At 39.6% G+C, this 21,551-nt stretch overlaps 1 long non-coding RNA gene and 1 pseudogene across 1 annotated transcript in view; one reads left to right on the top strand and one right to left on the bottom strand.

Annotated features, from left to right (window-relative positions):
- LOC143664594 (uncharacterized) overlaps positions 1 to 21,408 on the bottom strand; it is a 45,401-nt gene extending 23,993 nt beyond the window's left edge. The window contains exons 1-2 of the long non-coding RNA XR_013166534.1: positions 21,297 to 21,408; positions 18,240 to 18,359 (exon numbers count right to left, since the gene is read on the bottom strand). This is a non-coding gene — a long non-coding RNA (uncharacterized LOC143664594). The remainder of the gene's footprint in view (positions 1 to 18,239; positions 18,360 to 21,296) is intronic.
- On the top strand, positions 7,590 to 8,433 carry LOC143664593 (small ribosomal subunit protein eS1 pseudogene; annotated as a pseudogene).
- Positions 21,409 to 21,551: the final 143 nt, after the last annotated feature.

The raw sequence follows: 21,551 nt of genomic DNA, 5'->3' as shown, positions 1-21,551 counted from the left end.
TGGTATAGCTTTCACAATGTGACTGTGTGATTGTGAAAACCTTGTATCTGATGCTCCTTTTAATCTACCTTATCAACAGATGAGTAAAATATATGGAATAAAAATAAATAATGGGGGAACAAATGTTAAAATAAATTTGGATTGAAATGTTAGTGATCATTGAAAGGGAGGGGCTAGGGGTATGGTATGTATGAATCTTTTTCTGTTTTCTTTTTATTTCTTTTTCTGAATTGATGCAAATGTTCTAAGAAATGATCATGATGATGAATATGCAACTATGTGATGATATTGTGAATTACTGTTTATATATGTAGAACGAAATGATCATAAGTTAAGAATGTTTGCATTTTTTGTTGTATTTAAAAAAAATTAATAAAGAAAGGGCATATACTAATAAAGCAAACTAACATAAAAAAGTAGTACTACTAATTTACATCCCATCACCAATGTATGAAAGTTTTAGTTGTTCCATATTTTTACCCACATACGACTTTTCATTTTAGCTGTTCTGGTTTTGGTGGATTTATATTGGTATCACATTGTGGTTTTGTTTGCATTTTCCTAAAGACTAGCAAAGTTGATGACCTTTTCATATATTTATTAGATATTTGGATATTCTCTTTCATGAAGAGATCTTGCCTCCATTGTATTGGGTTGTCCATCTCTTTCTAGTTTATGAAGGCAGAAGCTTAACATCAGTTTGAGGTCTTTCTTCTTTTTTGGTGAAAGTATTTAAAGCTATACTTTTCCAGTAAGTGTTGCTCTAGCTACATCCCATAAATTTTGTTATATTTTTGTTTGCCTTCAGCTCAAAATGTTTTCTAATTTCCCTTATGATTTCCCCTTTGATTCATAGGCTACTTAGAACTGTGTTAACTAATTTCCAAATATTTTGAGGATTTGCCAAATACCTTTCTGGTATCAATTTCTAATTTAATTCCATTGTGGTAGGGAAACATACTTTGAATTACTTCAATTTCTGTAAATTTATTACTTTATGACCCTGGCATCTGTATTATTTCACTTTTTTAGCTTTCTAAAACTTTCAACTTAGTGTCTAAACCTCCTACACAGCCTTAGGACACAGCAAATGTCTTGACTGGAAAATTAGGTGTGTCTGAGGCTTCTCATATTTACGGTTGTGTCACTCCAGCCTTACGCAATAGTGTAAAGTTCTGCTGGTTTTCTTTTCCCAGCAGTGCTTGACTGCCTGGGCCAAGACCCATTCCTCAGCCCATGCCAAGATTTGGCAAATACAGGAGGAAAAAAACTCAGCGGCCAATCTGACAGCTCAGCTCTGAACTATTCTTTCCTCCCTAGGATTTTTAGTCCATTTAGTCTTTATTGCTTTGCTTCCACAGCCCTTTGATATTTCTAAAATGTAATTCCTATAATTTAACTGGATTTTAATAGCTGTAGGCCACGGCACTGTTGGCCTATATCCTACTCAGAAGTAGTGGTTCTTTGTCCAGATTATTTAAAAATAGCAGTACACCTTGCTACACTATTTACTCACCTTTGTTTCACATCTGGCTTGCAGCATTCCTTTGGATTTTTTCTTCTTGGAGGACTTCCCACAAAAATATTTTTGAAGAGGGTCTTTGAGTGATAAAACTAAGGCTATTTATATAGATTAAAAGTCTGGTTTGGGCGGGCCACAGTGGCTCAGCAGGTAGGAATGCTTGCCTGTGATGCCAGAGGACTCGGGTTTGATTCCCGGTGCCTGCCCATGTTAAAAAAAAAAAAAAAAAAAAGTCTGGTTTGATATTCTCTTCCTTTAAAACTTTTGAAAATATTACTCCTATTCATAGCAGCATTATTTATAATTGCCCCAAACTGAAAACAATCCAAATGTCCATCAATAGTAGAACAGATTAAAAAATTGATATATTCATATAAAGGGATATTATACAGCAGTGATTCTCAGCTGGGGGCAGTTTTGCCCCTTAGGAGATGTTCTAGCTTGCTAGCTGCCAGAATGCTATATACCAGAAATGGAATGGCTTTCTAAAAAGGGGAATTTAATAAGTTACAAGTTTACAGTTCTAAGGCCATAAAAAGGTCCCAATTAAAGTAAGTATATAGAAATGTCCAATCTAAGGCATCCAAGGGAAGATACCTTGATTCAAGAAGGTCGATGAAGTTCAGGGTTTCTCTCTCAAGTGGAAAGGCACATGGAAAACACGGTCAGGGTTTCTCTCTCATCTGGAAAGGCACATGGCAAACATGGCGTCATCTGCTAGCTTCCTCTCCAGCTCCCCGGGAGGTGTTTTCCTTCTTCATGTCCAAAGGTTGCTGGCAGGTGGACTCTTTGCTTCGTGGTTCTGCAGTGTTCTGAAGTTTTCCCCAAAATATTTCTTCTTTATAGAATTCCAGTAAACTAATCAAGACCCACATAGAATGGCTGGAGACATGTCTCCATCTAATCAAGTTAATAACAACAATTGATTGAGTCACACGTGGAGATAACCTGATCAAGTTTCCAACCTATAGTACTGAATAAGGATTAGAAGAAACCATTGCTCCTACAAGATTGATTAGGATTAAAACATGGCTTTTCTAGGATACATAAATCCTTTCAAATCAGCACAGGAGATATTTGGCAATGTTTGGAGGCATTATTTAGATGTTGAAGATGTCACTAGTGCTGAGAATGAGAAACCCTGCTATACAGCGATGAGAATGAATTGCTACGTGCAACAAATGGATGGGTATCACTAACATAACATTGACCAAAAAAAGCCAGACACAAAAGGGTATATGCAATGTGCTTCCATTTTTATAAAATTCAAAAACTAATCCTTAGTTTTAAGAAGTCAGGATAGATTACTTGTGGAGAAAGATGGTGACTGGGAAAGGGCAAGAAGGAGAATTGTTGGATGGTGATAACGTTAATTTTTTTCTTTTTCTTTAAAAACCCTTGCTTGGAAGAGTCAAGATGGGACACAGTCATCAGTGGAGTTCTTGTCAGAATTGTGGATTTGAATGTCTCCTTGGGGAAGTGATTAGAGTAAGAAATGAAAAAGGAGTAAGAAGTGTCCCTGGAAATTAAAAGGTTAGTGGAGGAAGAAAGAAAGGGAGTTGGAGAGAAAGAGAGTATTCAAGAAGAAGGTGGAGGAAGGGAACGTCTCAAGAAAGAGAGATTACAATCCCTCTTCTTTTTTTTTTTTTTACAAATTATATATTTTATTTGTTTTAGTTTATTGGATTTTGCAGTTAAGTGCTCTCCAGTGAACTCAGATCAGTTTTAGTGGATGGGAGGAGATAGAAGCCCGATTGCAGCAAACTGAGAAATAAATGGGAAGGGAGTAAGTAGAGACAAATATAGACCTTTTCCCCAAAAATACTTGGGTGTTAAAAGGAGAGCGATTAAGGCAATAGCTGCCAGGAGTGTCACGGTAGAAGGCCAAAAAAAAAGGATGAGTATAGTCCAAACATCCCTAGAGATTAGGAGAAGGATCGAAGGAAGAGGAGATATAACAGAGAAGTCAGGATTAAACAAATGAGTATGACTACCGAATCATAATGATATTGAATTTTTAGTCTACAGTGTCTTGGAGCAGCTAGAAGGAAAAACCTGAAATTGTGGAACTATAATCTAAACCATATCAAACTTTGAAATCTGTTCTATAACTACTTGTTAAAATGTACTTTGAAATGTATTGCTTTTTTGTATATATATTTCATAATAAAATGTTAAAAAAATTAATGTAGAAAAATGTTTTAAAAAATGGATAAAATGAAAGCATGTTTATTTCTTGTGGGGAAAAAACCAGTTCCATCTCTCCCATACCTTTTTCCCCTTCCTTTCCCCCTTCTTATCCACCCCTTCCTTCTTTCCTTCTTCTGGCTTTCATCTGTAAATTTAACATAGAAAATCAATCTAAAATGGAAGAGCTGAAAGCAGTGACACAGATATTTGCACACCAATGTCTACAGCAGCATTATTCATAATTGCCAAAAGATGAAAACAATCCAACCACCCATAAATAGATGAGTGGATAAACAAAATGTGGTAAATACATACGATGTAATATTATGCAGCAGTAAGACATAATGAAGTTCAGAAGCATACATGGATGGACCTTAAGGACATAACGCTGCGTGAAATAAGCCAGACACAAAAGGACAGATAGTGTATGATTTCACTATTATTTACCTTTACCTTGGTAAAGGTAAACTCAGACTCTTATAATGTAGACTATAGGGGACCAAGAGTTACATAGAAGCTAAAGATGGGTAAATGGTTAGCTAATGAGGTTGAACTTAAATGTAAAGGAACGGATAGAAGTGAAGGCAGTTCATTAGTGGGTTTATAAGTAATATTGCCATACTGAAGGTGAACATGACTGAAAGGGGTTGTATAGAGCCATGTATGCCACTGATTAATACTACAAATATAAATAAGTTCTTGCATGAACTATTTCAAAGGTATGAATTTTGTACAAAGAGTCAATCATAGAAGGTTATAGGGGGAAAACTACTATTGCATGCTATGGCCCATATGTAAGAGGATTACATCAACAGTACCACAGCAATAGTAGGGGTAAATAATTGGAGAAAGGCAAAAGTTAAGGGGAACTTTGGATTTTCTATTTGGTGAGGGTGTGTTTGTCTGTTATTTTTCTCTTTGGAGCAATGAAAGTTGTCTAAAATTAAGAGTGTTGATGATCATACAACTGAGTGAGGATAATGTGAGACATGGATTGTTTATTTTGCACATTAACCATGATGTCCAATGGATGGAGGTAGCTAGAGAATACATTGACGGAGAAGTAGAATGGTGAACTGTGGTGCATACATACAATGGAATACTGTGTATCTTCAGAAAGGTACCAAGTCATTAGGCATGCAACAAGGTGAATGAACCTTGGGGACATTATGTGGTACAAAATAAGTCAGAAGCAAGAGGACAAATATTGTATAGGCACTTTTAGAAAATGCTTACAAGAAAATTGGGGCCGAAATTGTAAGCTCTTATAGCAGTCACATTTAAGCCAGAGCTGTAAATGTTATGTCTAGATTTTGAGACGCTGCACTGTATATGTATAACCTGGTATCTCCCTGGGACTTTGGCTACCTTTGTGACACCTAAAACTCAGTGTTGGAGTCCTGCAGCTCTGAAAGTCAGCATTACTGCATACAACAACTGTTAAAAAAGAGAAAAAGAAATCAGTCTTCAATTAGAGGTAAGAATGAAGCTGATCTGGTTGAGACTAAGGTAAATCAGAATACAGGGTAAAGGATGACATTGTATTTTAGAACTTCACCTACTGTATGAGAACAAAGGAAGAGAGATTTATTTTGTCCACAACCTAAATTTTCTGTAGCACACAATCTAACTCAACCTGTTTGAATAATTCATTTAAACAACCCAAGTATATGGAGCCCAGAATGGGAACAAGGGTTCGTAATTCTGTATAGCTTAATGTAATACCAAAAATATCCCAGAGTATGTTGGGCAGATAATTAAAAAGTATTGACAAAGTCACTTGAGGGATTAGAGAAAAAATATGGAACTGTTAAACTCCCACCTGGGGAACCCCTGATACTCTCTCAAACAGTAGGGACTCCCAAGTTAACAGGCCAAGCCCTTAATCTTGAGTCTTGCTCTTAAGAAGCATATTTCTATAGTGGAGAATTTAAATTTATGGATTATGCCTAAGAGTTACTTCCAGAAAACCTTTTTTGTTGCTCAGATGTGGCCTCTCTCTCTCTTTTTCTCTAAGCCCAACTCTGCAAGTAAAATCATTACCCTCCCCTCTATTGGGACATGACACTCAAGGGTGAAAGTCTCCCTGGCAACGTGGGACATGACTCCCAGGGATGAATTTAACCCAGGCACCGTGGGATTGACACACCTTCCTGACCAAAGGGGGGAAAGGAAATGTAAAAAAATAAGGTGTCAGTGGCTAAGAGAGTTCAATTAGAGTTGAGAGGCTATTCTGGAGGCTACTGTTATGCATTCCAGCTATATATTGCTAATTACCAGAGTTTATCAAACTCCAACTAACACCATTCCTGTTAATCCTAAAGAACACCTGAGATTCTACAACAGTTGCCACCCTAAATTTACTTTCTGGAAACCTACAACCTCCTTGAACACCATAAGTACAAGGAATCTTGAATAAGGCATGAGATTTTGTTGGTTTTCCAGGTTAGTGTAACATCCCAGTAAATCCCAGAATGATTTGGACAGTGAATAAAGAAGAACTTGCAAAGTCCCCTGGGGCCTTAGGAGGGGAATTAGGAGAAAGGGGGAAAGATTCAACTTCCTCATTTGGAGAATTTTTGATACTCTCACAGGCAGTGGGGACATCCAAATTCATAGGCCAAGCCTTCGATCTTGGGGCTCACTCCTATGAAACTTATCCCTACAAAGGATAGGCTAAGCCTACTTAAAATTAGGCCTAAGAGTCACCCCTAGAGACTCTCTTTTGTTGCTCAGATGTGGCCCCTCTCTCTAAGCCGACACAGCAAGTGAACCACCGCCCTCGCCCCTACATGGGACATGACTCCAAGGGGTATAAATCTCCTTGGCAACGTGGGACAGAAATCCTGGGATGAGCTGAGACCTGGCATCAAGGGATTGAGAAAACCATCTTGACCAAAAGGGGGAAGAGAGAAATGAGTCAAAATAAATTGTCAGTGGCTGAGAGATTTGAAACAGAGTCAAGAGGTTTTCCTGGAGGTTATTCTTACACATTATATAGATATCCCTTTTCAGTTTATGGTGTATTTGAGTGGCTAAAGGGAATTACCTGAAACTGTAGAGCTGTGTTCCAGTAGCTTCTTTTTTTTTTGAAGATGATTGTACAATGATATAAGTTTTACAATGTGACTGTGTGATTGTGAAGACCGTGTATCTGATACTCTTTTTTACCTAGGGTGTGGACGGATGAGTAAAAAATATGGATAAAAACAAAAACAAATAATAGGGGGAACAAAGGTTAAAATAAATTGGGTATATGGAAATACTAGTGGTCAATGAGAGGGAGGGGTAAGGGGAATGGTATGTATGAGTATTTTATCTTTTTACATCTTTTCTGGAGTGATACAAATGTTCAAAAAATGATCACAGTGATAAATACACAAATTTGTGAGATATTGTGAGTTATTGATTGTACACCATGTATGGAATGCTTGCAAGTTAAGAATGTTTGTATGTTGTTTCATCAATAAAAATATTAAAAAGAAAAAGAAACCTACAACCTCCAAATGATTCCTAGGTCAGATAGGTCCTGAAACCCAGAGGGCCCAGCATCTCAAAGAACATCAACCAGTTCTGTTCCTCTATCCCATATTGTCAACAGCCTTTTCCAATATGAAAAGCTAGAATGAGCATAGCCCAAATATCCCTAAAGATTTGGAGAAGGATCAAGGGAGAAAGAGGAGTTATAACAGAGAAAATAGGATTTAACAAATGGGTATGACTTTTGAATGATTATATTGATATTTCTTTTTAGTCTTCAGTGTCTTGGAGCACCTAGAAGGATAATCCTGAAATTGTGAAACTGTAACCCACACCAAGCTTGGAAATCTGTGCTATAAATACTTGTTAAGATATACTTTGAGCTCTTGGTGCGGCACCATGGCGGTTAGCAAGAACAAGCACCTTACAAAAGGTGGCAAGAAAGGAGCCAAGAAGAAAGTGGTTGATCCATTTTCTAAGAAAGATTGGTATGATGCAAAAGCACCAACAATGTTTAATATAAGAAATATTGGGAAAACACCAGTTACAAGGACTCAAGGAACCAAAATTGCATCTGATGGCCTTAAGGGTCGTGTTTTTGAAGTGAGCCTTGCTGATCTGCAGAATGATGAAGTTGCATTTAGAAAATTCAAGCTGATTACTGAGGATGTGCAGGGCAAAAACTGCCTAACTAACTTCCATGGCATGGATCTCACCTGTGACAAAATGTGTTCCATGGTCAAAAAGTGGTAGACCATGATAGAAGCTCATGTTGATGTCAAAACTACCGATGGTCATTTGCTTCGTCTGTTCTGTGGTGGTTTTACAAAAAAAAGCAACAATCAGATTTGGAAGACCTCTTATGCTCAGCACCAACAGGTCCATCAGTTCCGGAAGAAGATGATGGAAATCATGACCCGAGAGGTGCAGACAAATGACTTGAAAGAAGTGGTCAACAAGTTGATTCCAGACAGCATTGGTAAAGACATAGAAAAGGCTTGCCAGTCTATCTATCCTCTCCATGGTGTGTTTGTTAGAAAAGTAAAAATGCTGAAGAAGCCCAAGTTTGAATTGGGAAAACTCATGGAGCTTCATGGTGAAGGTAGTAGTTCTGGAAAAGCAACTGGAGATGAGACAGGTGCTAAAGTGGAGCAAGCTGATGGATATGAGCCACCAGTCCAAGAATCTGTTTAAAATTCGGACTTTTAAAAGTGACAAATAAAAAGTCTTATTTGTGAAAAAAAAAAGATATACTTTGAAATGTACTGCTTTTTTGTATATATGTTGTGTTTCACAATTTAAAAAAATTGGTTAGAGTGCAAACTAGTAGTCAATAAGAGGGAGGGGCAAGGGATATGGGATGTTTGGGGTTTTCTTCTTTATTTTTACTTCTTTTCCTGGAGAAATGCAAATGTTCTAAAAATGATCATGGTGATGAATGCAGAACTGTGTGATGATGCTGTGAACCGCTGATTGTATACTTTGGATGGACTGTTTGGTATGTGAATACATCTTAATAAAATAAAAGAAAGTCTTTCCATATACATCCAGAGTTACTCTCTATAAATTCATCCTGCTTACTTTCTTAATAGCATTTATCAGAAGCTGTACCTCACTTCTTTATGTAGAGGCTCCTTGAAAGTGGAAATCCTATCTGCAAGATCAGTGCAATATCCAAAACCTGTGGAACAATGCCTGGCATATAGTAGGTCTTTAAACTTTTGGTTTAATGAGTGTATCTCCATTTCCCATATTTGGAAGCCAAGGCTCAGAGAGCTTAGGTAACCTGCTAAAATAGAAAAGACAAGTTGGGACGATTCCAAAGCCCATGCTCTAGACCAGAGCTGTACAAAGTACCTGATCAGAGAATTTTTGATACTGGTTCAAGCCTAGGGCAATGACAGTTTGTACAAAAATGTAAATCAACACAGTTCTACCTTCAACAAGAAAGTCTTTCTCTGAGAAGAACCGTATCTTGAACTAAAAGCAGTGTGCTTAGTGTAGTTGATTGGCATTCTGCAGCTAGCTCCACCTGTCACCTGGAATCAGTAACAGTTTGGGGGTCCACCTGTCTGTGGACCATACTTTGAGTTATCATTGCTAAGGTCTAGGACACTACACTGTACTTCTAACTCTTCTTCATGTCTTAGCCAATGACTTCATCTGAGGCCCCCAGTTTATTTCTGGCTCCTTCTCCCTGCCATCTGTGGGCTTGTGCACAGGAAGTGTCAGATAATTTATACCATAGATGAAGAGAATTTTGAAAAGGGTTTAGATATACATATATATCTCCTGCTTTTCAAAGCCAGCAAGAAAATTTGGGGAGAGATTATCCCCAGTTTTGGAATTTTCATGAGGCTTTAAACTCCAGAAAGCTATTCTTGCTGGCTAGTTGACTAAGCTTTCAGTCAAAGCCCTGATTTCTAAAGTAGAACTGTGCAAACTATTTCTATCGCACACACTGGCCTCACAGACGAGGTAGCAACAGCCTGAAAAATCCTATGATGCAGGGACTTGTCCTTGTGTGCTCTCAGACTTCTGTTCTATGGGTGCAGAGCCCCTTAACCAAGAATGTGCCCCACTCTCCAATATCATATGCTTTCTACCAGCTTTTGCACTTCTGACCTCGTCAAACAGCCCCTAAATATACACATAGACCTAGAAACACACTGTGCCAACATCTTCAAGGTGGCAACCAGTAAGAAGATTTGCTCATTCATTCATTCAAAATTGAGCACTTTCTATGTGCCAGGAATTGTGTTAAGAATTGAGGATTCAGGGTACATGGGTGGTTCAGTGGTAGAATGCTTGCCTTCCATGTGGGATACCCAGGTTTGATTTTCAGACCATGCACCCCCCAAAAAAGGAAGAACTGAGGATACAAATCTAACTCAATCTGTCTGGATAGATCATTTAAACAACTCAAACACAGGTAGCTCAGAATGGGAAAGCAGGCCTGTAATCCTGTATAGCTTAATGTAATGCCATAATGTAAAACATAACATCTCAGAGCTTGCTCTTGTGAAGCTTATGTAGGTAGCAGAGAAGCTTAGCTTACCTATAAGTATGCCTAAAAGTTACTTCTAGAGGACTTCTTTTGTTGCTCAGATGTGGCCTCACTGTCTCTAAGCCCAATTCTGCAAGTGAAATCATTTGCCCTCCCTTCTATATGGGACATAACATCCAGGGGTGAAAATCTCTCTGGTGGGGTGGGAGATGACTTGTGGGGATGTCTGACCCTGGCACCATGGGATCAACAATGCCATCCTGACCAAAAGGGGAAAGAAGCATAACAAATAAAGTATCAGTGGCTGAGAGAGTTCAAATAGAGTCGAGAAACTACTCTGGAGGCTACTTTTACACAAGCTTCAGCTAGACATCGCTACCTATTACAGTTTGCCAAACTCAAACCAAAACCATTGCTGCCAACTCTAAAGAACACCTACAGCTTTATATGAGATTCTACAAATATTCCATGCACTAGGGTAACTTTCCAGAAACCTACAACCTCCAGATGGTTTCCTAGGCCAGATAAGTCCTGAAATGCAGAGGGGCCAGACTCTCCAGAACATCAACTAACTCCATCCCCCATCCATATTATTGACAGTCCCTTCCAACATGAAAAAGTTAGAACTGGCATAGCCCAATAACTCTAAAGAGTGGGAGAAAGATCAAAGGAGATGGTGGAGTTTTACAGAGAAGGTAGGGTTTAACAAATGAGTATGATTGCTGAATCATTAAATGGGTATTTCTTTTAGGCTCCAGTGTCTTGAAACAGCTAGCAGTAAAAACGTAAAATTGTGGAATTGTAACCCATGCCAAACTGTGAACTCTGTTCTACAACTACTTGTTGCCATAGGCTTTGAAATTTATTGCTTTTTTGTATATATGTCATTTTTCATAAAAGAAAAAAAATTGATTGTGATGATTGCACAGCTATTTGATGATACCTTGAACCATGTACACTTTGGATGATTACATGGTATGTGAATATATAATATATATCAATAAAACTGCATTGAAAAAAGCAAGAATTTGAGGATACAATTGTGAACCAATAAAGGATAGAGTCCTTGCCTTCTTGGAGCTTTCTAAGCTGAGTGAGGAAATCAAACTAAAGGTGATATAAATAACATTTAATTAATTGTGATGAATGCTATGAATAAAAACATAAAAATTCTGTAAGAGGGCAAAACATGCCCCCTAATCCAGTCTGGTGGTATTTGGTCAAGGAGGCAATAGCATCCATAAGGCTTCCATGCAGAGTGGCATTAAATCAAGGCTTGACTATTAGCATAAATGCTTTATTTCTTTAATAGTCACCACCAAGGCCACCCTTTTGTCTCCACGTGCCAGGTAGTATGCTAAACACTTTAGATACAAGAAGTTATTTCATCCTCACAAAAGCTCACTGGCATGGGAGTCATTTTTATCCTTATTTTACAAATGAGGAAACCAAGACCAAGAGAGGTAACTTCATCTCCTCAAGTTGCACAACTAATCTGCCTATGCTGCCTTGTTTTTAATCACTTCTCTCTAACCTTGTCAAAGTCTTGGTAAATAGACTCTAATAGGCATCTCAGGCCCGAGAAGAAATCCAACTATAATTAAAGCCACAGTGATTAATAATGAATAATGCATAATGACTCCCAGGTCATATTCTCTTCAATGCCACCACCATAAGGTACAGTGACTCACTACTGCCAGAGGTGCTCAACTGCCTTTGTTGTTGTCAAATATTGGTTCCTAGAAGTTTGTACAAGGATGAGAGTTTCTAGGTTGCATCTGAAGGTCCTGAGCCCAAATCCATACAATTTAATTATTTGTGAGCATCCATTCTAAGCCAGACTCCATGCTGGGTTTTGGGACACCAAGCAGGATAAATCACAATCCCAGCCTTCAAGGAATTCATCTCATAGTGAAGGAAACAGACAAAGAAATGCTTCACTATATTATCATGCAGTGAGTGGCAAAGGTAGAAGCATGTATAAGGACCAGAAGTAAAATAAAGAAAAGGAAGTCTTTCTGGAGGAGGGGATTTCTTGGTAGGGTTTTAAAAAATAAATAGGTGTTCAATGGAAATTCAAGAGGAAAGCCTTACACCTGTAAAGGGGTGACAACTTTGGGCAGTAACATGTATTCAGTTTGCTCTAAGGATTTTTTCTTATCAGACCAATTTAAAAAAGGGTAGGGACATAGGAGAGGCTGCAAGAGAGGCCTCAGCAGCCAATCATGATAGGTCTTATGTCCCAGGCTAAGGAGCTTGGATTCTATTGTAAAGACATAGGGAGCCATGGCTCTAAACCCTGAAAATTATACCTAGTGGTGTGCTTTTGAGAAAACTCATTCTGGCTTCAATAAGGAGGGTGGGTTGATAAAGCCAGCCAAGAACAGGAAGGGCATTTAAGAGTGTTAGTGAGATATGTGGAGGCTGGAGCTCAGGCGATAGCAATGAGGTTGGACAGGAAGGAATAGATTTGAGGATAGCAGTAAGATGACTTTGGTGACTGGCTATATGTGGGCTGTGAGGGGGCGGAAGAGTCCAGGATGACTTCCAACTTTCTGTCTGGGGCAGTGGGTGGTTGCTGGTACCACTAGGAAAACGAGCAGGCGAATGAAGAGGGTGTGAGAGGATGCCACATACAAGTTTGGACTTGTTGAGATTGATGTGCCAAAAAACAGTGATTAGAGGCAAAGCAGAGCTCCAGAGAGAGGTTCTTCTTTGTTCTGACAAGGAAATGCCCAAAGGACTCACTCCTGGGCAGGGTCAAAGTGTGTATACCTAAGTAGGGGCCTCTGAGATACAAATTAGAAGACGCTGAAACAGGCTGGTATCTATGACAAAACAGGGATCACAGCCCCACCTGAGGAGAGGAATGGCCCTGGAGCATCAACAAGGCTAAGGCAGACTCCTTGGTAGCCCACTTATTTATTTCCCATTGTTATGGGTTGAATTATGCCCCTCAAGAGGACAGTAGTCAAGTCCTTAGCCCTGGTCCTGTGAAAGTGACCTTATTTGGATATAGAGTGCCTTTGAAGATACTATTAGTTAATATGAGGCCAAACTGGATTAGAGTTGGCCCTACCCCAATATGATGGTGTCCTTATAAGAGGAATAGAGGCACAGACTGACATAGGGGAGAATGCCCTATGATGATCAAGGCAGAGATCAAAGCCCAAGGATTTCCAGCAGGCCACCAGAAGCTAGAAAGGAACAAGGAAGGCTTGTCCCCTACAGATTTCTGACATCTAGGCTCCAGAACTGTGAGAAAATAAATTTCTGTTTTACACCACCCAGTTTGTGGTATTTTGTTATGGCAACCTTAGGAAATTAAGAAACTCATGTTCCCCTTTCTTTGTAAATGGCACCACCATATACCCAAAGCTCAAGCCCAAACACTAAAAGCTACAATGCAGCCAGAGTGGTCCTCTAAAATCAGAGATCATATCACAGCTTTGCTTAAAATCTTCCACTGGCCCTCAAGGCTCAGCAGGCCTACCTCCCCAACTTTATCCCCTATTTTTCTCCCTTTGCTCCCTGCTTCCCATTAATTGCTTCTTTTGCTCCTCGAACTTGCTGAGCACTTCAGGATCCTCAGGACCTATCTCAAGTACCACTGGCATCTCTGTCTGGCATGCTCTTTCCCAGCAATTCACATGGGTCCCGGCTTATATGCCACCTCCTCAGAGAAGCCTTCTCTGACTATCAACCTAAAATAGAGCCTTCCTCCTCCTCTGCAACCCCAAGTACGCTCTAGCACATCAACCTGAATATTTCTTTCACATCACTTATCACAACCTATTCTTGTTTATTGATTTGTTAATTGGATTAATGTTTCTCTCTTCTTCACTTCTGCCTACCCCCAGCAAGTACGCCAGTGCCTAGCACATATTAAGAGCTCAATTAATATTTCTTGAATGAAATTGTGCTTCCAAGATGGTTTTGTTACTGCTGCTGCTCTTTATGGTGGATTGAATCATGTACCCCAATGAAGACATGTTATTCATCTTAATCTGTGTTCCTGTGGGTGTGAACTCATTTGTAAATAGGACACTTTGAAACTGTATTATTAGTTAAGGTGTGACCCAACTGAATTAGGGTGGGTCTTAATCTGTATCACTGGCATCCTTTATAAGCAGTTCAGACGCAGTAAACCAGAGGAGCCGGAAGCTGCAAGTCAATGGAAACCACAAGAAGAGAGAGACATCCATATAATGGAGGCAGAGATGCAAGCAAGAAACCCCAAGGATTGCAGCAAGCCAAAAAAAGAATGCTACAGACATTGGGGATAAAGCTTGCCTTACTGATATCAAATAAAAAACAAGCTTCATTCAAAAGGATTAATGCAAAGGAGGAGAGGGACTATTGCAATAGGGAGAATGCTCTGACTAAAGGTCTACAAGCGTGCCAAGAGTTAGGCATGGAGGTGCAGAAGCAGAAAGATCAGAAGTATAAGGGGGAAGAGGGAGAACTGGACATAGGGAGGTAATTGCAGAACAATTAGTTAAGAACAAGAACAGTTAAGGCAAATCTAATGTTCCCCAAAGTGGCCACTTAAAACCCAAATCATCCTTGGTAAGTTATGCCCCTTAGAAGATAGTTGCAAGTGTTCAGATTATAATGGGACATAGATTTAGACAGTGCTATAGAGCTGACAGCAGTTAGTCCAACGTGACACTTGTGCACCTTGTATCTTGGACCTCCAACCTGACAGTTTCACAGTCTCCAAATGCTCACCCAACAATGCCCACTCCTCTCCCTCTACTCCAGCAGGCAGAAAACCAGAAAGTGTACTCTCTTCTGGATGAAACCCAAATTCAGGACAAATATTAAAATGGAAAGGGAACCTTACCCAGTTTTATTGGTAACCTACCACAAAGTTTATCCAAGTGGTCACCAGTCCAGTGAAAACCACAAACCCATTGGTCTGAGGACCTGGTTCAGACAACAAGCTTGTAGGTCCTATGCTTGTATTATACCTTATATTTTCCTACTTATGATAAACAACACCTTTAGGGAGCACAACACAAAACAATAACATAGAAGACAGCAAAAAGAGAAGAAAAGGAATGTCCTAATTCTATCAAGAATGCCAGACAAATTGAACCAAAACCAAAATCCGGGTATCAAACTTAGAATAAATAGCCAAGGAATTCAACACAAAGAGAGCAGTGTTCAGGTCTGGTGCTAATTTACCATAGCAGCATGAACCCGACAATATGCAAGCAGCAAGGCATAAGGGACCTCTGTGGGTGCCATACCCAGTTGAAGGCTGAGGTCTGTGACTTTAGGCAGTGCAGACTGGATCTTGCTGGGACCTCCAAAGATAATTCCTTCAACGCACAAATATCAGAGCACTGAATCAGGACTCAGTGCCACCAGCGTATCCTCAACCAATCGGTCAGACATGAAGACAAAGACCTGGGTGAGAAGTCGTGGGTCTAGTGATGAAACTAATCTATCCAACAATGAAGCTGTCCTAATCCAAGACATCATTCACTGTGAAATTTTAAAAAAATGAATCAGGTCTCGGTAGAGAGACATTTTATTTGAAAGGATTATTCAAAGTGGGGAAAAGGAGCAGCTGCAATAAATCCCCATTGCAAAAGGGGAATGCTCTTGACCATAAGGTCTGCAAGCATCTCATGAGTTAGGCAAAAAGGGTTTTTCTTTTATAGAGAGGAAAAAATTAGGCGTAGGGAGGTAGGATAAAAGGATGGCATGATCAGATAGCAGGTCTGAGATATTTCATGCTGAAGCAGTCTGTTCTCTGGGCCGTGTCTCAATGTCAGGGGGTCTGGGAGAAGGAGAGAAGCTTAACAAACTCGGTTAACAAGCATTTTTTCCTAGCCAATCAGTGGGAACAAGTGGTCCAGTTGTGTTAGTTTGAAGCTGTCATACACACTTTCTTTTTTACTGGATATAACTTAAAATTTATTTTCATTTATATTAAAGTCTCAGTCATTCAACCAATGTTTGTTGAAAGGGTACATTAAATGACTTAGTAAGTATAAAGCAAGTATCAGTTATCATTCTTATTCATTGTTGTTTTTATGTTATGTGCCATTGTGTACTAAATACTGGAGATACAAAGAAAAAAACAAATGTGAGTCTCCTGCTCTCCTGGAGCTCACAGGTAGCAGTGGAAACAGACATCGATCAAATAACCACACAAATAAATATGTTACAATTAAGACATGACCGATTTGTTTAAAAAAAAAAACTAAGAAAATCCCAGACTAGTTTCATGTCATTTTATGATTTTGAAACCTCTCTGGTATACAAATTGGATTAAAACATGTTTTTAAAGTTCTTCCAGTATTACTAAGCAAATTCCAAATGTAAAGCAGCCCAAAATATGATAAACACTCATATATATATATATATATATATATATATATATATATATATATATTTTTTTTTTAACATTGAAAAGAAATGCAGGAGCTTTATTGATATCATTATTCTTGAAGCTAAGAATTGGTAACTTCACCAAAGGAAACATTTTGCATTCAGTGATCAAGAACCCACAGATGTGGTTTAGGAAGAGCAGAAAGTTCCTGAATGACGTGACTTTGGAGATGACCTGGCAATCCTGGCTGCAGAACCGCAGAGCACAGGAGCCACTGCCCAGGTCTGGCCTGGCACAACTGGTCCCTCCCCCATTGCCACTGCAGAATTCCTACCCAGGGGTGCACAGGACAAGCCTGGGTCACCAAAGTAGTAAAAATATATTTTATTACTATATCATTCACAATCAGAAACATTTTCCCCAATTTTGTAGATTAGAACTTGTTTTTGCTTTGTTTTGTTTTTATCTGTACTGTTAACATTTTCAAATATAGAAACTGGCATATCCCTGTAAGTAAGCCTATGTTCAGATACATTCAATAAGTCTTCCATGAATTTTCTCAGAACTTTATTAATAACTGCCAAATTAAAACTAGGTCACAAGGAGAAGAAGGAAACTCAGGAAGGTTCAGGAAGAGGAACGACTGGGCTGGCACCCTCACACCACTGAGTGTTAGAGCTGGGGAACCCTCTGACCCTCCACCCAAATTCTTTATGGCATGGAGGGAAGTCCTGGGCTCAACATTCAAAGCACTGCATTTGGGTCCCAGCTTGGCCTCTCCATACTTGGACTTCAGGTGCGTAGCTGAATGTTTTCCAACTTCAGTCTCTTGCTCTATAAAAAAGGAACCTACCCCATAAGTAAGCAGCAAGGATTAAGTGAGAAAACACACCCAAATGCTTCTAAGCATAAAGGTGAATCATGGTGAGCACTGGTTAGCTATAGTTAAAGCCTCTCAAAACTCTGTCTCCTAATAAAATCTAAAGTTACAACTACAATAAAACAAACTGGTATTTAGAAACCTATTTTATGCTGTCGGTGAACTTCTACTTGGGCAAAAGAACAGTCCTCTCCTAGGATTCCCCTGTTCCCTAGGGCCACCTGGGGGAGAAGCTGGCCCCACCAGAGCTGGTGGTGGCAGACTCGTGGAAGTCTTCTGAGCCTACAGAGGCCTCTGGAGCCAGACCTCCTGAGTCATTCAGCTTGAGCCCACTACTTAGGAAAGAATTTATTACCAAGGTAGAAACTGAAGCTAAACCAATAGGTTAACTAGAACTTTGCTCTCCATAGTTTTCTGATAGAGCACATTACCTGTATGCAATAGCAATCAATTCCTGTGTGCTAAGACCTTTAGGTCACTCATGGAGGGAAAAAAAAACCCTTAGAAAGTCATGCAAGGTCCTCTCGTTCATCCATTTAAAGCACTTATTAAGTTTTGCTCTATGCTAGTCCGCAGACACAAAGATACCGAAGACGCAGTCTTCGCCATCAAGGGATTCATTGCCCCATGAGAAAGAAGATAGTTAATAGATAATTATAATGTAGTTGAGATCATTATAGTATAATGTAATCAGTACAGTGGTAAAGATATACACAAGATGTTTAAGTGCTTTTCCTTTTAGGAATTTGGCCTGAAAAGAAAAAGATTCAAAACTTAAAGAAAAAGTGCTTTTTGAAAATAATAATGATATTACCTCATTGATTATAAGGCCATGTTCTTTTAATCCATTCCTGTAGGTGCAGACCTATTGTGGGTAGGGCCTTCTGATTAGGTTACTTCAATTGAGATGTGACACATCTTCATGACCTAAAAACTATAAATCGTAAGTTAATAAATCCGCATTGTAAAAGCCAACCCATTTCTGGTATATTGCATTCCAGCAGCGTTAGCAAATGGAAACACCAGCTAATCATTTATGAAGCAAAAGATAGGAATGAAGAGGGGCTGTGTCTGGACTTATCACGGGTAAACAAGAAGGCATCCATGATCTTATCAGACCATGTGAAAGAATGGTTCTTTGCAGTAGGCTGTTTTTCAGACTACAAAGGGTGGGGAGGGGTGCTTAACCTTCATTACAAGGCTCAGATAAAAATTTAACATTGTCAGTGATGCCTTGATTTTGGATTTCTAGCCTTTCCAAACCTTGAGCCAATAAATTCCTGTTGTTAAGCCCACTCATTGTGTGGTATATGCCCTAGCAGCCCTGGCAAACTAAGACCACTGCTGATATTTGTGATGCTTTCCCACTGTGAGAGATTAATTTGAGATTCTGGATCCAAGGACTGATTGGAGTAGGCTCCTGACCATCTAATTAGAGACAGAATCCATTGTTACAAGCTTGGTTTTGGCATTGAAGGGTATGTGTGTATTTGTGTATGTCTAAGTGTGTGTTTACTTCATACCTGGAGACCTCATAATTATCATCAGGTATAATCCACTACCTGTCTCCTATGGATACCCAAGCAGTTAAAGCAAAATAAGGATGCGTCAGGTTTCCTCTATCACCTTACAAGATGAGGTAGATTTATTGGATTTGGTAGACAATAAATATTGAGACATAAAGATAATATCTTGGCCCCTCTGGATGCTCTTCCCAGCTTCCACACTGACTCTGCCGGGAATGATTTTGAAGATATGTTAAAAAACGGAGAAAATGCAATTAACCAGATAGTGCTCGTGGAAGGGTTGAGACTGAAAGCCAATGGGGCTACAGAAGAAAGACTCTGGCCAGGAAACGAAGCAAGAAAACGTGTCAGTTTTAATGACACTGGAAAAAACTTAAGGAAAAAACATAGTTGAATACATATTAAATTGCTCCTGAAAAAAAGGACAGATTCTAGGGATTCTCAAAGAGTAGAGATGGAAGAAACCTTAGACAACAATCTCATTTTGCAGATGGTAATCTGAGGCCCAGAGAAGAGAAAGGACTTGCCCAGGGTCACAAAGGAATTCCATGCCTGAGCCAAGACTAAAATTCCCATTACTCAAATTTCGGGGGTTTTTGGCACGTAACATAGTCCAAAGGGCAGACCCAAATATGAGCCAACAGTGAATAGATAAATAATTCCAGTAGCATCACAGGTGTGTAAACCTAATCTGCCAGTAAGTGACATCCATGTGTACACTTATCTCTGTGGCCAATGAACCTTGCAAGAGCCTGTGTCTAAAATTCACCCTAATTTCTACACCTTCTCATTTCTAGTTCTTCTTCCTCTCAGACCATGGCCAGCCTACTCTAAGGCATGCCTATCGCTTCCACTTTGATTTCCAAGTTGATACTTTTAAAGAGAGGCAAGAAACAACTCGAAGATAAATGCTGGAAGAGAACAAACTGTGCATAAGAGACTTGCAAAACAGGAAGGTGAATTACATTAGAGACAGAGAACATTCTACAAAGCTATGTCAAATCAGAGATGATGATCCTCATATACTCCCCCCACACACACCACCATAATTAGGGAAAACAAGACCATTTTAGAATATCTAGGGATCTATGTGGGATGGAGTGATAGGAGGAAGAAAAGAGGAAGAGAAGGGCACGCCTGCAGCTCAGGATTCTGGGTTTCCAGGTTACATATCTAGGGGCTCAGAAAGATGTTTCAATGAAAAGTACAAATGAAAACATATTTCTAAACAATAAATGTGGAACCTGGAATCAAAATAATAAAAGATAAGGAACCACAGGGCACAAATCAGACTTGGGGTCCAATCCCAAATAACTTTTACCCTGGGCAAATAGTTTAGATACTTAACCTTTCTTCCTTCTCCTTAAACTGTCAATAACAATAATAAACAGAGACAGCACTTACTGCTCACTAACTATGTCAGGCAATGTGGTAAGCACTTTATATGCACTGTTTTATTTCATCTCTACATCAGTCTCATAAAACATGGACATCATTATTTCCAAGGAGGCTTAAAATAATTTGCTTATGTTTATTACTAAGTGGTAGAACTTAGTAATTACTAAGTGGTAGAACTAAGAATTCACACTTGAATTCGTAATCACTATATTTCAAAGGGTAGTTGTGAGGATTAAATTTAAATTTTTTTTTAAAGTAGAGCACTTTGCAAAGTTCAGGTCATAGTAGGCACTCCATAAATGGAAGTTCATGTCCCTTCCTGCCCTTCTCTACATCCCTTTTCTTATTCTCTGGCAAAAGGGTTCTTCACCAAGAATGCCCAATCCTCCATTGCCAACTCTCACACGCTCCATTGCCAAACCCACTGCCAAGAAAAAAGATACCTTTCCAGTTTTCAGCTAGAACACTTGCTCTACAGGCTTGGGAGAAGGGACGTCCTGGCTTTGCTGTGAGAACAGGAGTACTTAATTCTCTTTTCTGAGAGTCAGTTTCTATTTTGGGACAATGAATGAGGGAAGCTGGCGAGTCCCTGAGGGTAACATGGAACAGGTGAAAAGAGCATGTGCTCAGAAAGCGTTTTAATCTCTTAGATTCTATCCCATCTTCAAACTGAACGACAATAAAACGAAAAATTGTTCATGGATTACAAAGTTACCGAAATAAATAATTCACGAAAAGTGCTTAGCAGATATCCCCGGCACGTGAAAAGCATTCAGATCCATTACTGTGTTGCCGTAATCATCATCTACATTTTCCCAACCCCAAAATTCGAGGTGTCTCTATTAAGGGGTTCCTTTGCAAATTTTTAACCCACAAATGTACTTCCACAGTCTGTTACACGGAAGGCTCTAGAGCCTTGAATTTAGTGCTTTCCATGACACAATTACCAGGTTTCGTGCCTCAAGAGATCTGCGGCTGGTAGGACAGCCATGACACCGCCTGCAAAGAGCTGCTTTTCCCTTCGCTTTCAGCGGCGGGGCGAGGCCTTGAGCCCTGGACTGCCCCTGCCCGCCCATCACAGCCACCATTGGTCGCCCCGTCGCTGGCGTGATTAAAGCCCCGCCCCCTCCCTCTGGGACCACTCTGATGCGGTCACGGGTAGCGGAGGGGCCTTAGAGCAGGGCCCGCGATGCATCCTGGGC

The sequence above is a fragment of the Tamandua tetradactyla genome, chromosome 20 (genome assembly GCF_023851605.1).
Source record: "Tamandua tetradactyla isolate mTamTet1 chromosome 20, mTamTet1.pri, whole genome shotgun sequence".
In the NCBI taxonomy this organism is placed as follows: Eukaryota; Metazoa; Chordata; class Mammalia; order Pilosa; family Myrmecophagidae; genus Tamandua; species Tamandua tetradactyla.
Note: the sequence above shows the minus strand (reverse complement) of the source record. Positions and strands in the feature narration are given on the sequence as shown.